The following is a 23,024-nucleotide window of genomic DNA, read 5'->3' as shown; positions in this document are numbered from 1 at the left end:
GTTTAGGTGGCCTCAAAATGGGGGGATGAGTGAGATCCACAAGAGCCATAGCGAACATCCACTTTAAAATGTTCAGAGACTAATGAATGTACACGCACCTTGGATGCATAATGGGGTCAAGGAATAAAGGTGGTGGATGGGAAGAACTGTGAGGGAGGGAAACCTGAACATGAAACTCCTCTGGGATGATGGGAGGAATTTCCAGACTCATTTGGAGAGCGTCCAAGCTGGTCCTACAGTGAGAGTTCAGCACCACCATCTTCTAACCTGCAGTGAGGGAACAATGCTAAATTAAAATGAGCAAAATCTCTGCTCTTGAAGGCTCAGCGGACAGTTTGTAGGGTAGGCGCATGCACTGAGGACACTGATTACATTGTCAGAAAAATGAATTGTGTATTCCCAAATGAGAGTCACACCTGAGACGTGTTAGCAGCCTTTCAAATACAAATCAAGAAATCAGGAAAGTGAAACTTTAATTGCACCAATCAATCTTGTGGTTTTAACCCCCTGTTTACAGTGTGGAAATTCTGGACAGTTATAATGAAATCCACAGCAATTGGGCGAACGGCCAGGATCCAGAAGCCTGCTGGAAAGTTGGTACCCAACGGTTCACTGAAGAGATGAATCAGGCCCCCCTCACACAGTCTTATTTTCTGAAGAAATAGTTACCCTCACGTTTCTTCCCGACAATGTAGGATTAGAGCTCAGTGAATGAGGATCACAATGGCTGAGCTGAAAGCAGCAGATCCAAGTGCCTGGCCAAAGCAATGTCACAGCAGGTGGTCATGCTGAGGAGGGAGGTGGGGTGCGGTGTTGTGCACTCCACACTGGTCATTAATTCAGGGGAAGTACTCTCCTGCCTGAGAGCATAGCTTTGAACCTACATTCACTGACGAGTCATTGACAGAGAGGATCTTTACAGACTAATGCTGAAGCTTGTATGTTTCTCATTAATACTGCCGAGGGGAAACCATCAGGAAGATGGAACATAGATCCATCGCTGCCTGCATTATCGTTTACAGGCAGGATATAAGAAGGAGAAGATTGAGATGGAGGTATCTGGATTGCCAAAGGGAGGAGCTGTGTCCTCAAGACCAAGGGCCAGCAGGGTTTCCTCTGAACGCAGGGAATGATGCTCATTGAGATGCTGTGTGTCGATGCCTCACAAGACACCGGGTTCACAGAGCTCACATGTCTTAGCTGCAGTTAGTGGAGAACCTGTGTCCCAAAGGCTTCACATGTCCTAGGAGCTGGTGACTCTCATTTGCCACATTCTTCAGGGGCCACAGGGACTGGGAGGGCATCTATTTCCAATGGCCATGAAAGTAACAGCCACTCTGAATTATGTGCTAGTGATTCCCCTCAGGGAACCTCTGTGGTATATTTCAAACATCCATGCACAAATGTATTCACGAGGTCCGATAGCCTTTTTGCCAAATCCCATCATTTTGTCAACTTTGATAGAGATGAAGCAAGCAAGATCACCAGGTGACTGGGCTCTGCTGGGATTTCCGGTTTTCCACAGATGCAATCAACTATACTCAGAAAAAGAGCCATAAAAGCTCCTTAGCAACAGGCACTCCAGTACATAAGCCGGAAAGTAGCTTTATTGGAAATTATTTGAATCAAAGCTGATGAAAACCATAAGAGTGATGAACTTTAATCAACATTTTGGTCTGCTAATTTTTTCCTGCCTGGGAATATCAGGTAACATCTGAACATCAATCTGAATGGTCTGTGTACTTTGCACAAGAAAATATTTCACTGAGCTTAGATTCCTGCTGACTAAATGTTTTTTGAAGCAAACTTTTCCTCACTGGATCTTATCTATAAAATGTGTGACTGTATAAAATGGTTATGTTTTAAAAGGTCTCCTTTAATCTAAGGTAAAACAGAAAGTCCTAGAATGGGGATTGAACTCTGCCCAGACACAGGCCCATGTGATATGGCTCGCATGGGGACAGACGCCTATGTCAAAACTCAGAGAAGTTCAAGTAGCAATTTTCACACCTTGGCAGCTGGTCTTATTGAACTTAAACTCTCAGTCTGAGACAGATAGACGAACAAAGGAAGACTGAAAACAACGCTGCTGTGCTAATGAAGGGAAAGACCATTTTTGTGCGAACCACCGAGCAAAATACTGGTGAGAACTGTTTGAAGGGACAAGACTTATAGAGATTTCAGCACCCATGAGTTGCCAAAAGGTGCCTTGCTGCTGGAAGTCATTTCAATTATATAGGAGATTGAGGGAAGGGACTTTCAGAAGGAGACAGGAAGGCATGCCTTGGTGTGGCAGGGAGAAGAAAATCTGTTGAATAGACAGTGGGGGGGCATGGGACTCTATCCACAGGCTGTGAGTGTGGCGTAATGTATAAATGTAGTTCGGGGTTTTTGGATGTCTTAATTTGTTAATGGAGAAAGTACCTTTTCTGTATTTTAGTGCATCAATTGCATTCTCAGTAATGCATTGACAATGTTGATTTTAGTTTGTTACAATAAAAGTCTTCAAACTTTAAATCTTGCTACAAGATTCTTTCCTTTGGTTGCTGTGTAATTCATGTCAATTTTAACAAGTTGTTGGTCTCCACAGATTATAATGATTGTAATCTGTTTCAGAAATTAAATCATAGAAGACTGCTTACACTGCTGTTCTATTCCATACATTTGTGCAACTTAATTTGTTGTTCAATGATGTTAGAAAAAAAGAAAAGTTTGAACTCTAAATGTTTCTGATAACCTCATCAGCAAATGTTGAATATTATTTTGGTGTAATGCTTTTTTGCACTGGATACAACACAAAACATCTAGTGATTGTAGTTATTGTAGAAGAAGACTGATACTTTAGCACATTGTGACATTCTCCTTCGAAACACCAAGGTAGATCTAATTTTGCCGATGCCACCTTTGTTTTTGCAAGATATTTAAAATAAAATTTTGGGTTCCAAGCAGTACCCATGTTAGATAGAGCTAAACTGGACTGGATTACAGCTGGATCCCAGCAGCATTCACATTGCTGCCATAGGTTTGAAGAACAGCGTTTTTCTGAAACCTGTAGACTGAGGCCAATAGGTGGAGAATATTTAATCATTGAGATCCCAACAAACCTGACCTGAACATCTAATAATTGATTGACTGTTATAAGAACATAAGAACTAGGAGCAGGAGTAGGCCATCTGGCCCCTCGAGCCTGCTCCGCCATTCAATGAGATCATGGCTGATCTTTTGTGGACTCATCTTCTTTGAATCCGAGGTGGTAATGACAATGGGATGGGTGGAGTGTGTGTGTGGGGGTGGGGGAGGGGTCGTGGAGGAGATATGCTAGTTGTTTGAGTGAATTCCTCATTAAAATGACAATGATTGCCGTAAAATGCTTTTATTGGATTTGTCTGCGTTCTGTACTCCCATGAAATGGACACCACCAGTCTGTTTCTGACACCCACACATTCCTGTCAATTCAACGCAGAATCGCCGAGCAGAAACTAGTAGCCAAGTTCCGCAGGCGTGAGGACGGCCTCAACTGGGATCTCGTGTTCATGCCACATTCCATGTAACCCCCACCTTACTGCCCGGGTTTGCAGAATCCCACTAACTGTCCTGGCTCAAGGCGATTCACACCTTAATTACCTGTGATTATCACTCACTCCACTCACGCTGTTTATACTTGGAAAGGCTTGTTTACCTGTAAAGACACGCATCCCAACCATTCTCCACATTCCAATCTGTAATTATCTTGCAATTGTGTCTCTGCCTATATATGCTGTATTTGTGAACCTGCCTCCATTTTATCTGACGAAGGAGCAGTACTCCGAAATCTTGTGATTTCAAATAAACCTGTTGGACTTTAACTGGTCTTGTGAGACTGCTTACTGTGCCAATCCAAGTCCAGCACCGGCATCCCCACGTCATGGTCTTGTTGGACAAAGAACCTTCATCATTTGAGTTGAATACGTCAAATGGTTGCTTAGCCTCCAGAAAGGCACCTGGCAAGGGAGAAATTCCATGGGAAGTCCTAATCCACAGCCGCATCTCCAACGCCACCTCTTTCTCTATTGGAAAGTAGGATCCATTTCACATGCTGTGCCTGATTCAAAAATCATAACTTTATACAAAAACAAAGGTGACAGAGGAGATTGCAACAACTGTAGGTGTGGGTGAGACTATAAAGGACTTTGCTATGGTTGTGCTTAAAAGATTTCATCAACTTGCAGACTGAATATATTTAGAAGCACAGCATGGCAGTGGATATACAGCGGACATGAGTTTAATTATATGCCAGCTGCAAGAAAAGTCTAGGGAACAGGACATACCTCTTTACCTTACTTTTGCAAATCTCACTAAGCATTCAACAGTCTCAGCAGGGCATGACTCTCCAAGCTGTCCACTAAATATCCTCGGGCTCCATTCCTTTCATGACAACATGTACTGTACTGTGCAGATTGGCAGCTCCACTTCTTATAACTTTAGGGTAAAGAGTGAAGTATAAGACCATAAGACATAGGAGTGGAAGTAAGGCCATTCGGCCCATCGAGTCCACTCCGCCATTCAATCATGGCTGATGGGCATTTCAACTCCACCTACCAGCATTCTCCCCGTAGCCCTTAATTCCTCGCGACATCAAGAATTTATCTATCTCTGCCTTGAAGCCATTTAGCGTCCCGGCCTCCACTGCACTCCGCGGCAATGAATTCCACAGGCCCACCACTCTCTGGCTGAAGAAATGTCTCCGCATTTCTGTTCTGAATTTACCCCCTCTAATTCTAAGGCTGTGCCCACAGGTCCTCATCTCCTCGCCTAACGGAAACAGTTTGGTTGTGTTTAAGTCCCACTCTACTTGGTACTTCTCCATGTCCCTGACCTGCCTTCTTTGCAGTGTCTACCAAAATACAGGGTCAGAAGGCAAGCTCCACAACCTCACCCAACTGAAAGCAAAGGTAATATTACAGCATGTCTTGATCAAAGACTTCCTCCACATTGATGCTACCGCACTCGTCGCCCACACAGAAACGCAGCTCAATAGGTTCATAGGTGTCCTCAGCCATCTGTTATTTGTTCTCCTTGACTATAAGCATCAAGAGAGAGTGAGATATGTCACCACTCCTGATCACACAAAATAACATTGCGCTGGAAGTGGACAGCAAATTCTGATACCTTTGGTTCTCAGTGATGGACAGACTGCCCCCTTAATATACAAACAGGGAAACCAGCAGCCATCTTTGGCCGACCCACATGGTTCATGGATTAGCATCAAGCAGGCCCTTAGGGCCTAAGTGGTTTATGAGGCCTGTGTCCTCAGCATCTTGGCGTTTGGTGACGAAACATGGGTGACATACTGCTATCGAGTAAAGAAGCTCAACATGGGCGGCACGGTGGCACAGTGGGTAGCACTGCTGCCTTCCAGCTCCAGGGTCCCAGGATCAATTACGGCCTCGGGTTACCGTCTGTGTGGAGTTTGCTCTTTCTCCCCGTGTCTGCGTGGGCTTCCTCTGAGTGTTCGTGTTTCCTTCCACAGTGCAAAGATGTACAGGTTAGGTGAATTGGCCACGCTAAATTGCCCCTTAGTGTCCAAACAGTTTGGATGGGTTACTGGGTTACGGGATAGGGTGGAAGCCTGGGCTTAAGTAGGATGCTCTTTCCAAGGGCTGTTACAGATAATGGGCCAAATGGCCTCCTACTGCACTGTAAATTCTTTGAAAAAACTTGCATCTTTACTGTTTATGGCATATTCTGGACATATCTTGGAAGGATATCATGAATAAAGCAGTTCTCTCAAAGGCTAAGGTCCCAAGTATGTTGTCACTAATCATGCAGAAGAAACTCGCAGACTTGGCACGTTCACAGGATGCTAGACGGTTGCTTTGCTAAGGACTTTCTGCACAAAGTCATAACCAGATCCAAGCAACCAGTGGGACACCTAAAGTCTTTGTAACATTGGGTTTAAGCCCATGGACTGCACAAATATTTTTTTAAAAGTTTCCTTTATTCCACTGGCATCAGAGATGCTTAAACTTTCAAAGGAAAGCTTAAATTTGAGGAACAAATGATCTACAGGTAATATTCTTAGTTAATTCTCCAGATCTCTTCCCAATTCATGGCTTCAGGTCCTCATCACTGTTACTCACCAGTCTTGACGGTTACTTCAGCCCCTGGTGGCAGTCCTGCTCTCCTATCTCTCTCTGAAGTTTCTCATACTCAGGTGTACTGCCAGTCTGACTGACTATGTCTCCAAATCTCCTTCTTGGCTCTTTGGCCAATCGTAGGGGCCTCAAGCTACCCTAGGTTCCTGCCACTAACAAGCCTCGGACTTGACCTTGTCGCTTTCTCCCTCACCTCAGGGCATCTGGCTGTGCCCTTCAGCTTGCCAAAGACTCTGCTCCCCGAAGGGAGGGGGCTCACAGGGCTGACCAATTTTCCTGCTTGATTCTCTCCCCCACCATGGCCTACTATTTCAGGAGGACCGGCCACATTCTGCTTCAGCGCTGCTTGCAGGTGTGACATGAAGGCCTGAAACATTAACTATCAGAGCTTGGAGGCATTAGCTGATGGCAGAGGAAGTTGGAGACATCACCATTGGGTCATAGCTGGTCCTCAGGACGATCCGAGGCTACAGCAGTTTGGCAATAGGTGTCAACATCAAAAACAACAACCCACAATGACATCTGATAACCACTTATTTTCAGGGACTTGTGGCAGAAGCTGCCTGTCCCTATTGGCCTCTTAAAGTATTTAGCAAAAGTGCGCAATAAGAAGCTACCCCATCCCCTAGGAATTTCATCCACTCTATGTCCATTCCCTTACTCAAGTGGAAGGATGCCAATAATGAGATTTTGCAAACTTCAATTCTGTCATATTGTGTTGGACGGCACTCTGAAAAATTAGGTTACAGAGTTATGGATTTGTCCTAATCGAGGATCAGAGTGTCCTAAAGTGATGTGAGTGCATTAAAACAAAGCACAATTACAATTCAACACAAATCAAGTTCATTCATAGTGAACAGTACAATTCATTAATAGTGATTGATTCATTTAATTAACAATGAATGAATCTGTCATTAAGTCTTCATGTTCGGTCTGTTAACATTTCGGTCACTCAGTTCACACAGATAATGTAAGTATTGCAAATTCCAAATGAAAACTTTATTAAATAGGTCTGCATTTTTTGTCTTTGTTACTTATGGTTTCCCTTCATCACTGTCAAACCTAAAAAGTAAACTTTTCCCTCTGGATAAAAGTAAATTACTGCAGATGCTGGAATCTGAAACCAAAGAGAAATTGCTGGAAAATCTCAGCAGGTCTGGCAGCATCTGTAGGGAGAGAAAAGAGCTAACGTTTCAAGTACAGATGACCCTTTGTCAAACCTTTCCCTCTGTTTCCCAAACACTGCATGTTAATGGGGTTTATATTAGAATGTGTCATTGTGTCTTGAAAAATGTCATCTTGTTTCTTGGGCATGATACAATCTTAACAAAAATAATATTTCATTGTTTTTTTCATCATTTGTTTCAGGAGCTGAGGCTAGTTAAGCTATGGCAGAATTTTCCCACTTCACCTTCCTTCATTATCTTCTCAGCCGGAGTCATTTCCATGCCTTCAATATTTATTCCAGGATTGACGGGTAGACTCGGTGTAAATTCAAAGAAGCTCCAGCTAATGAGCTGTTCCATCTTCTAAACAAATTTTATTTTTGCAACATGCTAACAAGTTCTAGTGCAGAATCTGCATCTGTGGTTAACACTTTTTTGAGTTTTGCATCTAAACGCTCAAACCTCAACCAGTTAGGATGACGAAACCTCCAATGCTAAGCAAAGGTTAAACTGACAGGCATTGAAGGTTAAAATTATAATCTTAAATCATAATTTTAGTTCAGTTTGGAAACAGATGCCAATTGTCATAATATACACCAGTATATCATGGTGCAGACACATACTGATGGACATACACTGGGACCAATCAACATGCACAAACACCGCAGCCAATCACCAGTTAGAATACACACACTATAAGGGCAGAGGGCACCACGGTTCCCGCTCATTCTGGATGCTGCCTCTCAGTAGAACAAGAGCTCATCAAGTTTAGCACAGACTCACACCGCGTGCTGAGAGATTCAACTGGTTCGGACAGGCTTAGGTCTCTAGTTAAACTAGCATTGTTTAAACCCACAGTTCTCTTATGTCGATTAGTTTATAGTTAGTTAATAAAATAGAGTTGAACATTCCTCAGTGTTGGTGGTATATGTTAACCTCGCAAGTCTACATTATCCAACACTTCACCGATGATGGAAGGCATCTCTTACCTGGATGACCAGATTCATTTTTTTTTTTTTTTTTATAAATTTAGAGTACCCAATTATTTTTTCCAATTAAGGGGCAATTTAGAGTGGCCAATCTACCTATACTGCACATCTTTTGGGTTGTGGGGGTGAAACCCACACAGACACGGGGAGAATGTGCAAACTCCTCACGGACAGTGACCCAGGGCCGGGATTCGAACCCGGGTCCTCAGCGCCGTAGGCAGCAATGCTAACCACTGTGCCACCGTGCTGCCGATGACCAGATTCATGACTGTAGATGGTAAGACTAGAACCACTGAGAGAGAGGACATCTTTGGATATTTAAATCTAAGCCACTGCAATTGAAAGCTTTTCTTCAGTGCTGATGTGAAATAATCTGAATATTTGAAGCCAAATGGACCATCTACACATCTTGTTAAAATTAAATAGCCAAAACAGAAGCTTTTTGTAAAACATCATTTAATCAGCAACCCAATGACTCTGCCAGGAGCACCACTACCTTTCAACTCTGTGAATTAACAACGGTCATATAAGAACTGTCAAATAAAATAGTTTTAACATTATAGAAGGACCGATAAAAAATTGTGACACAGGGTAGCACGGTAGCTCAAGTGAATAGCACTGTGTCTTCACAACGCCAGGGTCCCAGGTTCGTTTCCCCGCTGGGTCACTGTCTGTGCGGAGTCTGCACTTTCTCCCCGTGTCTGTGTGGGTTTCCTAGGGATGCTCCGGTTTCCTCCCACAGTCCAAAGACGTGCAGGTTAGGTGAATTGGCCATGCTAAATCGCCCTTAGTATCCAAAAAGGTTTGGAGGGGTTATTGGGTTACAGGGATAGAGTGGAAGTGAGGGCTTAATGTGGGTCGGTGCAGACTCGATGGCCGAATGGCCTCCTTCTGCACTGTGTGTTCTATGTTCTACACCCTGACATTAATTGCGTGAATAAATGTATTAATTAATAAAATAAAATTGAGTCTGCCTGTGAACGCTGCCAATTGCACCTTATTGGTGCACGATAAACATGTGACAACCTAGGATCAGATAACAGGCTTTCTGTCAGCACAAAACTAGCCTGAATCAGCTTATTGGCTACTGTATGCAGCCTCCACATTAATGGACTCCTCTCTCCTCTCAGCTCTACGTCGATTATCTCACTCTCCTAGACTGAGGGTACTATTGTTTCTTCTACTATTTATCTCCCCTGCCTCTGTCCACTGGTTTCACTTCTCACAACTTTTCGACACCAATCTTTCCCTCTCTGGCCTCAATATTTAATTTCCCTAGGATATTCTTGATACAGGCCCCCACATTTTTGTGCAGCCAGGGTAAGTCCATTAAAATAGCCCTCACACCTCCATCATGATCTCTCTCTCACCCACCATGTGGGGTTACATCTCTTGTCATGCGCCGCCTCGCTCGCCACCATAATCCCCTCATTAGCTCACGTGTGTTGCTCTTTTGGCACCGGAGTAAGGTTGCCAATTAATAATGATGCTCTTTAGAATGATACCACCATAAGGCTTTCCCGGATATCGATCAAAGGACCACACAGCCAGTTAGTCAGTTTAAGTCCAAAGATGGTTTATTTACACACAAGGATTACTTTGACATGCAGCACAAAACACTGCAAGTTAAACTACACCTAACAACTACAATAACATACACTTAACTTCAGGGCAACCGGCTCTATGCAGATGGACAAGGCCTTTGTCCAGATCCTGCGTGGCTGGGTGGGCAAAGTGGCTCTGTTTCTGCTGGGCTCATCCGCCTGGTAGCGATCATTGGTCTTGAACTTGTTTGTCTGGTTATGCTTCACTTGGGTGGCATAGGCCGGATACAAGAGAGACCGAGCACATGGCTGTGTCTCTTCTTATCCCTCTGGGATTTCACACTCTTTGGGGCGGTCCTTAACTTGGACCCAATAATTCGACAGGCTTCGATCACTGCCTTGATTTTGGCCAATAAAGGGGCGGCTGTCTTGATGGCTGGGTGTGTCCTTAGTGGGCATTACTCTTGGCTGTTTGGGCTCCCTGAGTAAGGGAGTGGCACCAATTAGTCTGTATCTGTATCGGCTACCTGAGTACAGTCTTTTGTTCTGGAGAAATGGACCATTAGAATGCAAACGAGCGGGGATTTCAATCGCATCTAGCTATCTGGGTTGCAAATCTGAGTCCTGGGTTGGCCATAATTCCCATGGTCCTTTGCAGGTGGCCATCTGAGATGGCTACACGTCCCCCTCAAAGCCCACTCCCACTCACCTCCCACATATGCCACACTTCATCTCCATCTGACGCGACATGATGCCTGCCGAAACCCTACCCCGAAGGCCGGCCTCGCTCAGTGGGATAGACAGCTGGGTTTGTGATGCAGAACAAGGCTGCAGCATGGGTTCAATTCCCGTACCAGCTGAGGTTATTCATGAAGGCCCCTTTTCTCAATCTTGTCCCTTGCCTGAGATGTGGTGATCCTCAGGATAAATCACCACCAGTCATCTCTTCCCCTTAAAGATGAAAGCAGCCTATGGTCATCTGGGACTATGGTTACTTTCCCTTTATCTTTACCCATCTCATTGCAGGACAAACACAAGCACAGCAGGCGTTTGAGGGCACAGCTGGCAGGAGTGATGACAGAGCTCAAGACCCTAACTCCATTTGAGGAATGAGCCCTTGAGCTTGTCTCCCAGCCCTCTCAGAATCTGGGACATTCACTCAAAAAACAAATTAAAAAACTACAGTTAATCACTAAGGAGATGGTATTGAATAAACTGATGGGATTAAGTCTCGGGGACCTGATGGCCTGCAACCTATGCTATTAAGGGAGGTGGCAGTGGAGATAGTGACTGCATTGGTTATGATATTTCGGAATCCCTGGATTTTGGAAGGGTACCGGTGGATTGGAAACACGCTAATGTGTTGCCCCTATTCAAAAAGGGAGAGTGGCAAAAAGTAGGAAACTAGACTAGTTAGCTTGACTTTGTGGTAGGAAAGTTGCTGGAATCAACCATTAAGGAGGAGATGACTGAACATTTGGAAAGATAAAGCACAATCCACCATTGTCAGCATGGTTTTATTAAGGTAAGTCATGCTTGACAAACTTGCTTGAGTTCTTCAGCAAGGTAAATAATGGGGAACATGTGGATGTGGTATATCTAGACTTCCAGAAGGTGTTTGATAAGGTGCCGCATAAAATACTGATTCAGAAGGTCAGATCGCAGGGAATTGGGGGTAGAGCACTAGATTGGATTGAGGATTGGCTGACTGATAAAAAGCAGAAGATTGGGATAAATGAGCCCTTCTCTGGCTGGTGAACTGTAACACGCAGGAGTCAGTTCTCAGACCTCAACTGTTTACAATTTATATAAATGATCTGCAAACAGGAACAGAGTGCAACATAGCAAAATTTGCAGATGATACTAAAATAGGTGGGAAAGCAGACAGTGAAGAGGAGATAAAGATTTTACAGTCAGATATAGATAGGCTAGGAGATTGGGCCAAAGCTTTTTAGATGGAATTTAATGTAGATAGGAGCGAGGTTATCCATTTTGGCTCCAAAAAAAATGATATTAAAATGGAAAGCAGATTTAAGATGCGTCTGGGCAAAGGGATCTGGTTGTCTTTGTTCATGAATCACAGAAAGTCGGTATGCAGGTACAGCATATATTTTAAAAGGCAAATGGGGGCAGCACGGTGGCTCAGTGGGTTAGCCCTGCTGCCTGTTCGATCCCGGCTCTGGGTCACAGTCCGTGTGCAGTTTGCACATTCTCCCCGTGTTTGCGTTGGTTTCGCCCCCACAACTCAAAAATGTGCAGGCTAGGTGGATTCGCCACACTAAATTGCACCTAAATTGGAAAAAAATAATTGGGGTACTCTAAATTTAAAAAAAAAAGCAAATGGAATGTAAGTGTTTATTGTAAAAGAACTGGAGTACTAAAGTGGAGAGGTGTTGGTGCAATTGTATAGGGTGTTAGTGAGACAACATCAGGAGTATTGTGTCCAGTTTTGGTTTTCTTATTTGTTGAAGGATGTGGCGGCATTGGTGGCAATTCATAGGGAGTCCACCGGATTATTTCCAGCGATGAAAAGATGGATGTATGAGGAGAGATTTAACAGTTTGTGCTGACACTCGCTGGAGGTTAGAAGGGTGAGAGGGAATCTAATTGAGTGTATAAAATAGGTAAATGTGATTGATAAAGTAAATGTAGACCAAATGTTCCCCCTTGTGGGGCAATCTAGAACGAGAGGTCACGGATATAGGTTGAGAGGCAGTAGATTTAGAACTGAGATGAGGAAAAACTACGTCTCGCGGAGGGTGGTGAATTTATGAAAATAGCTGCCCCATAGTGCGGTGTAATCTGAATCATTAAATGGTTTCAAGAAGGAGCTAGATATATTTCTGATTTTAAAAAAAGCAGGTTAAAGGATATGGACAATAGATGGGAAGGTGGATTTTAGACGAGGAAAAGATCAGGTATGATCTGGTTGAATGGCGGAGCAGGCTCGAAGGGCTGAATTGCCTACTTCTGATCCTAATTCCTACGTTCCTATATTCCCATATGCATCCCCTGTGTGAGCACCTTTCCATTGAGCATCATTCTCTCCACTATCACACAATAGCTATTTCTCCACAGTTGCTCCTCTCAATTCCACCTGAAGGAAATGCTTCAACCCTGAGAGCCTCAGCGGTCCATGTGTGAGGAGTGGGGGCAGTTGAGTGCATTCAATGGACATCCATTCTAACCTCCCTATCATCCCTTGAATGGGGTGACTGATGATGACCTCACCATCACACCTTGCATTGGGGCCACATCTGTGTACTTCCCTGTATGTCGCTGTGAGTATGAGCTTTAGAGTCCAATATTTGGAGCTACGCTTCCAAATGGTTAAAAATTGGATGGAAATCAGTGGCATGTATACACAAGAAGCACAGTGTTGACTAAAATGGCACAATTGACTCATCAAGGAACGGTCGGGGACCTGATTGGGCTACTGGCTTCCTTTTGTGGCACGTAAGGCACAACTAATGCATGTGAAGACTGAAATTAGCATGTCAACGTCAACCTTCCTTCCCCCAGCTCTCAAGGGCTGCAGATTAATGGAACCTTCCAACTTGAACATCCAGCCACCATTCACTAATCCCATAAATTGGCCTCCATCACCATTGGCCTTGACCTTCAAGATATCCTATGCTCTCTGGCTTCATAGTGTGGCCCGGGTGTGGGGGTTCGTTCTCACTGCAGTCATCCTCTTGGCTGTGTGAGGGTCCCCAGGCCTCATGAGACTGGGAAACACCCCTTGTCAGGGGCCCCCACTCTGCCCATGCAGCCTGGCATTTAATGGTGCCCTACCTAAGATTCTCACAGTCATCCCCTGTACTGACCCTATGGATTCACCCACCAACTTTCCAGCTGCCACTCTGGGCGGGCAATCCCTCAGCGGTTCTATCGCCACCAGCCCAGCAAGGAGGACATGGGAAGCGCTGCCTGCATACCTGCCACCAGCCCCCATTAAGCCATGAGTTTTCCAGGCATGAAAGTGCATAAAGGCCTGTGAGTGAGCCACCCTCCCCCTGAGATGCTGATACTGAACTGGCGAGAATCGGTTGACGCAGGCTCAAAATCCGACCCAGGGGGTGACTACCCCTCTATCTGGATATATTAGATTAAAGAAAAATCTTAATAACTGGGGATAGGGCAATAAAGATAATTTACTTTCAGAAACTGTAGGCATATTGAATGCATGTCTTTTCCTTTTGATCACTGATAAGGATCTCAAGCGCACTTAATTTTGGCATCCTCAGCACAGTTCCCAATGGGCCAGTGCCCACAGCAAGAACACTCCACAACTCAACACTAATTGAACAATCTGGACCACAGAAACCTCAAACTGGGTTGCAGGATGGGATACTGAAAACTTCATTCTGTTGAAAGCATAGGAGCTTTTCTGTGCTTGGAGCAGAAACACATTGAGAAAAAATAATCAACTTGGTGTAAATGCAGTACAAAATTCCTGTTCCGTTTAATGCATGTTATTCTATTGCACAAGTGCCTGACGTGGAGTACACTTTCCTTCAAAGTCAAGTAGTGCCAGATGAAAACAATATTGACCATTTTAAAGTACAAGATGGTTTGAATTGCCTCATGCATTTTGCCTCAGAGATAGGAGCAGGAGATGTCAGCTACAGCAATGGATGCAGGTATTATTATAGGACATAGCCGACATTAAAATTGAGTGCCTGGGTAAGGAGCTAAACGAAAGGCATCTGGAAGCCAGATCAAATGCTCAAGCTGCATCAGACGGACACCTTCCCTCAGAAATTGTCGGCAATGCACTTAAAGATTTATAGGGTCAGTTGCACTTTAGCAGTTTTGTCCTGTGCACATTAACGTGAACCCTTGTAGGTGAAAGGAGACACGCATTCTGTGTTGGAAGGAATCTCAAGTCTCCTCTGGATTGTGTATGGAATATTAATACTGTACAATACTCTGCATTCCACCAGATTGTGCAGATGCCCTGAGGATTAGATGATTATGTAACTCTTGAAGTATATCTTCAACGGAACAAAGGTGCTTCCTGCTGGTGACATGATTTAATTTTTATTTTTGTGGGGGCAGGTAACAATTGTGGATGTAGAAATGGAATGGGTCTTTCAATCCATAAATGCTAATGGTTGCTAAACATCGGCTGAGATTTGTGTCTGCTTACGTCTTGTGAAGGAAACATTCTAATTAAATAAAGGGGTCATTTCATAATCTTAGGTGAGAAACCAGCAGAAATGATTGTTTTAGTATCCCCTTTAGCTCAATGTCCATTTAAGGTGCTCGTCAAGAGTGGTTAGGCTTGATGCACTGCCAGTAATCATGCTGCAGGCAGATTCAGTTGTGATTTTCAATAGGGCACCGGATATGCAAGTGAACAGATAATATCAGTCGGGTTATGGAGAAAGGACAGGGACATGGGACTTGCTGCATTGTTCTCGCAGATTGCCAGCATTTAACATGACATTCCGAATAGCCTCTTCCTATGTTGCAGCCTTTTAGCAAATAACATGTTATTCAAATGCTGTTTCCTCTGAGATCCATGATAAAAAAACAGCATTCGTATATCATTCTTGCTGCTTGAGTCTTACAGGCCAGCAATCAGTTGAATTGACCAACGTGGTGTTAACCTGACTATATCAATTACTCACAGTAGTCTCGCTGATGCTTTGCACATCTCCAGCAAGGGATAATAAATAAAATAGCAATTGAGCATCGGTACCAGCTTGATTGAGACATGACATCAACAGGATGGGCTTCAATGATTCAAATAACCTTTTGTCATCCTTAATTTCTCTTATGTTGCTAAGAAGACTGTAAAGACATCTGAGTCAATCTATAAATCTTATGCGATCCTGACATTATGGGTGGGACAGTGTCAAAAATCTAGTTTGTGTGCTGCAAGTGTGCCATCCCTTTTCTTTGCTGCATCAACGTACAAAGTCTCTCAGCAGTCCTAGAGCAGGATATTAGCTTTGAACTTGCTTTCATTCTTTAATATTACGCATGCTACATTATAATAGAGTAGAAAGGCTTATATATTGCTGCAGGGCATTGCTGAAAACAGAATAAGGTCAGTAACAGCTGAGGCACACTTAAACTTGGCTTATGAACAAATTCCTAGCTCTGGAGCGAAGTCAGGCAGTGATAACTCAGCACTGAGCAAACCAATACCACTGCAGCTGGTCCTGGTTTTCCAGATAGAAAATTGTGTTGCATTAAAGCATAAAATGTAGTGCGTTGTTGCAGCAACCCAGAGGGAGCTCTTAACTGTATATTGCTCAGAGTGAAACTTGTCCACCATTGTGTGAGGAAAGAACAGTAATTCATAAACCAATGAATTTTTAGAGAGATGATTGTCTTCCCTATTTTTCTGTACAGTTTCAGTGTCTGTGCTCATGTTTCAATGGAATCGCTGTCTTCAATTCTTTCTTCTTACATTTTCTTTTCTTACACTTTTGAATGTGTCAGCAGCTTTGAAAAACAACAATCAATAACAATAATCACTTATTGTCACAAGTAGGCTTCAATGAAGTTACTGTGAAAAGCCCCTAGTCGCCACATTCCGGCGCCTGTTCGGGGAGGCTGGTACGGGAATTGAACCCGCGCTGCTGCCCTGTTCTGCATTACAAGCCAGCTATTTAGCACATTGTGCTAAACCAAGTGCTTTTTTTGGATGAATTAAGATCGAGGTTTAAAAACATTTTATTTCCCACGCAGGCCAATTGAAATTTAGAACAGAAACAATGAGTGTGGTTATTATCTAAGATAACCCCTGATGCATGCTCAGAGGTCAAACCAAGTGACAACTTGCCCAAATGCATATTAGCCTTAAGGCATTTAATTTCTTCATGTGGCTCAAGGCACTTTGGGTTTGTCTGGTGCGCGAGAACAGAATGGGTGGTATCAGATTGGCTGCTTTTTGTAGGCAACGGCCAATGATAATTCTATGAATTGCAATGCACCTGAATATCAGACATTAACAAAATTAATTCAGTATCCCTTTTCCACAATATTGTCCAAGGTAAATTTTCAACCCATTACGTTTATGCAAAGTTCCTTTATTTTAATGCAATTACTAACCTGTTATGATTAAGCAAAATAGATTTTGCACAAACCCATTGCGCAGTGAACTACAAAAGATAATTAGACCTTGAAGGTTGATTGTAAGATAAATGAGATGGAAAATGTTGCGATCCACTTCATTGGCAAGACTTTTAAAGGTGCCTGACTTACAGTACTTTGCTCACAGTTTCCCATTTATGGTCACCAATAGATTGTTATTACAGGTTATTGCCCCTGCAATTTTATGAATAAGAAGCCTATTGTGTGCAATGTTCAAAGGCAGCGTAGGGCGTAGCAAGGTTCTTCCAAACTGTCTGTTATCTAAGTAAGCCAAGGCAAAAGTTAACAGAGGAGTGCTGTGCCGTGCTAGTGGTCAGTGATCACTAAGTTTATATATTATTAACTTAGTGACCTTTTGAGCATCTGTTCCTGGCTATGGCCAGGATTTACACCCCCTCCCACCCAGAGGGATATTACGGTCCCACCAAATTAAACAGCAATTTAAATTGCACACTGCATCTGGGGTTGGGGAGGGGACACATTGTGGTGGGGCCATACAATCCTGGTCTATGTAAATTTTAGCACTACAGGTACAGAAGATTAGACTGAGATGTGTGAACACAACAGTGCTACAATCTCAAAAACAGAACTGAATAAAGGATGGTAACATAGTTTAGATGGACAACAACCCCAAGCACTAATATACTTAACTTTGGCAAGCAGATGTAAAAACAGGAAGCACTGTGAAAGAAATGGAAAGTTCTCATGTGTTTGTTATCTTGAGAGAATCAACGTCGATTACAGTTTTGAATATTTTATTCAATGTGACCTTGTTAGGAACAGGCCAGTGAATTCAAAGTCAAACCTACATCACTGAAACACTAAATACCATATCGATAATTTAACTGAATCTCTGACTTAACTCCATATCCTTAAAAAAATTATTTTGTATTCATACTGCCAATTTTATTTAACTCCTGCATGAAGACAGACCAAAAGTAGTCAGATTGATATATGCTATGAACTGGTAAAATTATCCTTGCTGGCATTAGAAAGGCTGAATCTTCCCCTACTTTTTTGCAGAGAAGTCGGAAATAATATGTGCTATTAGGAAAACAATCTAGTAATATTGTGAGCTTATTCAATATGTGCTGATATAATGCTTTCACATGATTAATTGTTCATTATTACTTCTTAGAGGATTAGATGGTTCTGAGTAGGAAATGGGCATGAAGTTAAAGAAGGTGGCAGAAGCTGCAGGGTGAGAGGGTTTGAACAGGTGGCTGGACGTGGAGACACGGGTGGCATTGTGCTGTCTTGACACTGCTGTCGTGAGTAATCACAATTTGACTGAAGAAAGTGAAACGCATGAATGAAGCCACACCTGTTGAAAGGTATGGTCCTTGGGCTTAAGTAAGGGAAAGTGAACTTCAAATGCTGGGACACTCCGGTCAGAGGACAAAGAATAATTTAGCGGCTCAACAGCAGCCATTGCTGTGATTGGCAAACAGCAGTTTAGCTCAGTTGATTAGACAGCTGGTTGGTGGAGTAGAGCGAGGTCAGCAGTGTGGGTTCAATTCCCGTATCAACTGAGGTTATTATATGAAGGCCTGGGCTTCAGAAATAACCTTGCTCCTCACCTTATGTGTGATGATCCTCAGGTTAAATGATCACCAGTCAGCTTTCCACCTCAAAAGGGAAAGCAGCCTACGGTCATCTGGGATTATGGTGGCTTTACCTTTATTGTGCAGAATCACAAGAGTGAGGTTTGGGAGCTTGAGAGAATTAGTGAGCAAGTTTGAGACTGTTCCTTCCACCTGTAGATGTTGAAGACGGTGGATTTGAGCCAAGATAAAGTCACATGGTGACAAAGAGGTGGCTAGAAGATACCTTGTGAGCAACCAAGTCCTCACATTTGGATCAGCTATGAAATATGGTGAGCCTGGGGACTTAATGATGTGGAATTTCTGCGATAGGTATATGTAGGAGGAGGAGATGATGTTTGCTCAATGAATTTAGGTGTAGGCTCAGTACTGACGTTAAGTAGCTGAGTGTGGAGGAGACTTTGAAAATGCAGAGAGAACAGCTTGGTGTGAATTTTGAGATTAGGAGGATGTTACACATCAAGCACATTGAGTGAAGAATTCCAATGAGTAGAATGTGTTTGTCGAAGAAATTATAAGTCAGCACTTCGAGTTTACGCCAAAGGTCCTTTAATTAAACATGAAGTTTGTGGTTGGAGAGACCACAGTCATTCCATATGTCCCCGCTTTACAGAGGTAAAGACAGACAATTTATATGATACAGTAAGCAATAGCTAGGACAGAAAGCATTCTTTAGGTTAGCAAGAGACAGAAAAATGAGCAGGCCGGAGTTAGATATTAATAACAGGCATTGGGTTCCTTGCCTAAGAAAAATGATTATTGTATGCTGTCAGCAAAACAATGTGCAGCTGTACGCTTGTTTACATTGTATGACCTTCTGACTATTTCATACAGAACCTCTTGACTGAAATAAGGCTAAATATCCATCATGCTTTGCCAAGTGCCTATTTCCATGAAATATAGTCAAGCAGCTGGTTAAAATGAATACAGGGTATTAAGGCAACTAATCCGCCAACTAAAGTCCCTTCTACAGTGTCCGAAGAATAAATGTGGAACTTTATGCCAAGGGCTATCACCAGACACACAAGGAGATGCAGTGAGGTAGCGCAGGAGTCCCCTGCATGCATCCCTCTCTCGTCTGTAACCGGTATTCAGTCCTGAACACTGATGAGGGCAATGCTTCCTCTGGAACATCCAAGGCCAAGTCTAAGACATCATCTGTGGCTCAGGGAATGGGGAGGAAGATCAGAAATGCAAACCTGATTGGAAATTCAGTACTTGGGGAACAGACCGGGATTTGTCAGGCCACAAACATGATTCGCGGATGATAGTTGCCCTTCTGGTATAATAACAATAATCTTTATTAGTGTCGCAAGTAGGCTTACATTAACACTGCAATGAAGTTACTGTGAAAATCCCCTGGTAGCCACATTCCGACTCCTGTGCAGGTACACAGAGGGAGAAGTCAGAATGTTCAATTCACCTAACAAGCATATTTTTGGGACTTGTGGGAGAAGACTGGAGCACCCGGAGGAAACCCACACAGACACGGGGAGAACGTGCAGACTCCACACAGAATTCGAACATCTAAAAGATGATTTAATTGAAGATAGGATTGTCTTAGACAAGAGAACCTGCAGTGAGGGCACACCTACTGTGTGAGGTGGAACTTACTTTCAAGAAGGCGATTTGACATTTCCACGACTCCGGAAGAGAATCAACGCAGACAGCATGAGATAGTTGATTTTCCTGGAGTGAAAGCCATAACGAATGATCCGCTGGTCTGTGTATCTGGGGAAACAATGGAAGAAGCTATTGCTGATCACAATCAGAATCTAATGCCACTGCTGGAGAGAGCTCACTGGCTGAACCTTAAGCTGAGCAACAATAAATTGAAATAGAAGATGCTTGAAGCCAAGTACATAGGCCGTGTACTGACAGCAAAAGGTCTTCACGCAGATCCTGACAAGGTGAGAGCTGTAACAGCGATGCAGCGGTCGATGTGTGTAAAAGCAGTGAAACAATTTGTTGGATTTGTGGACTATTTAGAAAAACGTTTGTCTAATTTGTCTTCAGAGTGTGAATCATTACACAAGCTCGCTGCTAAGGATGTGCAGTGGTATTGGGGATCAAAACAAGAAGCAGTGTTCGTTAAAATCAAACAGCTAGTGATGACACTGCCAGTGCTGAAGTACTGTGAGGGCAATGCTGAGCTGAAGTCGCCATGCAGTGTGATGCCAGACAAACAGGCCTTGGAGGAACCCGATTGCAGCAATTACAACCAGTTGCATTTGCATCCTGGACGTTAACAGAAACTGACTACGCTATACTCAGATCCAGAAAATGTGGCCATTGGGCTGTAGCTTTCTCTACAGCCAGCGACTGAAGTCACCGGTGAGCTGCACATGTGCACCATGACGAACTGGAAGTGCGGGCAAAGGGCTTGTGCGCTAGAGCAGCTGAATAAAAAATCCAGCCACAGCTCTAACTTGGGCCACTTACCAGGTTTTAAATGGGTTTTTACACTGCTTTGGTGTAAATCTGCAGAGGCAGGAGACATCTGGAAACATTTTTTTGGTAGGTTAATGTTTTATATTCTTAGTGTTTAGCGTTTGTAAATATGTTTAAAATGTAAATAAAGTGAAAGGAAGATATATTTTTTTAACTTTGGTTTTTCATGAGGCTGTTAATTCCATTACAAGGGTACTTTACAAAGGTGTCACGATGGCGCACTGGTTAGCAATGCTGCCTCAAGGCACCAAGGACACGGCTTTGATCCTGGCCCCGAGTCACTATCTGTGTGGAGTTTGCATATTCTCCCTGTGTCTGCATGAGTCTCACCCCCACAACCCAAAGGTGTGCAGGGTAGGTGGATTGACCCTTAATTGGGAGAAAAAAAAATTATAAAATGGTCGGCACAGTGGTTAACACTGCTGCCTCCCAACGCCACGGTCCTAGGTTCTGATCTTAAGTCATTGTCTGTAGGAGTTTGCACATTCTCCTCTTGAATGTGTGTGTTTCATCTGGGTGCTCCAGTTCCTCCCACAGTCCAAAAAAAGTGCAGGCTGGGTCGTTTGGCCATGATAAATTGCCCCTAAGTGTCTAAAGGTTATATGGGAATACAGAGATAGGGTGGGGGATTGGGCCTCGGTGGGGTGCTCTTTCAGAGAGGCGGTGCAGACTGGATGGGCCAAATGGCACTGTAACGATTCTATGATTCTATGATTTACTGTATAAATTGAGTTTGAAATCACAGACAGTGAAATAAACATTTATTTTTTAACCTTGGTGTATCATGAGTATGTTAATTCCATGAAAGGAACTATAATGGATAGAATGCAGTGATCACTCGCGAATGAGTATGATTGACCACCTAAGATACTCCATGTTACTGACCACGGTTTCTGCGGGTACTTGTGTGGTTGATGAGCCCCATCCTAGAGCTGCATCTTCAATCATTCACTTGTCAGGAATTTCCAAAAGGTGGGATTGGTCCTTGGACGCTAAGTCGCGGGTATTCCTTTCTCAGGCTCCTTCTCCGAGCCGCCTCTTGCTGTCGGGTGTCCTTGAAGAACTTGTTTTCCTACATATTTTAGTAGCATCAGTAAATTTTGTATAATATGCTTGGCCATTGATATAGATTAAAAACAGTTGAGGCTTCAGCACAGGTCCTTGTGGCGATCAATTTGCCGACCTGAAAGTGACCCATTTTTCCCAACTTTCTGTTTCCTGTTGGTTTGCTAATGCTCTATCCAAGCTAATATGTTATCCCTAAGACCGTGGGCTCTTATTTTGTCCAGGAACCTTTGGGGTGTGAATCCCTGGAATTCCTTGCCCAGTGAAGCAGTTGAGGCTCCTTCGTTAAATGTTTTTAAGATAAATTTACAAGATAATACATGGCTTAGAAAGGATGGACGCAAAGAAACTGTTTCCGTTAGGCGAGGAGTCGAGGACCCGTGGGCACAGCCTTAGAATTAGAGGGGGTAAATTCAAAACAGAAATGCGGAGACATTTCTTCAGCCAGAGAGTGGTGGGCCTGTGGAATTCATTGCCGCAGAGTGCAGTGGAGGCCGGGACGCTAAATGGCTTCAAGGCAGAGATAGATAAATTCTTGATGTCGCGAGGAATTAAGGGCTATGGGGAGAATGCTGGGAGGTGGAGTTGAAATGCCCATCAGCCATGATTGAATGGCGGAGTGGACTCGATGGGCCGAATGGCCTTACTTCCACTCCTATGTCTTATGGTCTTAAATATAGATAGTGTTTTGAAGAATAAAGGGATTAAGGGTTATGGTGTTCGGGCCAGGAAGTGGAGCTGAGTCCACAATAGATCAGCCATGATCTCATTGACTGGCGGTGCAGGCTCGAGGGGCCAGATGGCCTACCCTGCTCCTAGTTCTTATGTTCTTATATCGTTTATCAAGTACCTTTTAGAAATACAAACATACGACATCTTCTGGTTCCCCTTTATCGACCGTGCTTGTTACATTCTCAAAGAACTCTAATAAATTTGTCAAACTCGATTAGCCTTCCATAAA

At 43.5% G+C, this 23,024-nt stretch overlaps 1 long non-coding RNA gene across 1 annotated transcript; it reads right to left on the bottom strand.

Annotated features, from left to right (window-relative positions):
* Positions 1-14,203: 14,203 nt before the first annotated feature.
* LOC119954258 lies at positions 14,204-22,066 on the bottom strand. Its single transcript, XR_005458201.1, has 3 exons — positions 21,902-22,066; positions 20,162-20,278; positions 14,204-16,292 (listed from the first exon to the last, which is right to left on the bottom strand). It is a non-coding gene; the product is annotated as an uncharacterized LOC119954258 (long non-coding RNA).
* Positions 22,067-23,024: the final 958 nt, after the last annotated feature.

Source organism: Scyliorhinus canicula, chromosome 19 (assembly GCF_902713615.1).
Source record: "Scyliorhinus canicula chromosome 19, sScyCan1.1, whole genome shotgun sequence".
Taxonomy (NCBI): Eukaryota; Metazoa; Chordata; class Chondrichthyes; order Carcharhiniformes; family Scyliorhinidae; genus Scyliorhinus; species Scyliorhinus canicula.
The sequence above is the reverse complement of the archived record's forward strand: the minus strand, read 5'-3'. Positions and strand labels throughout refer to the sequence as shown.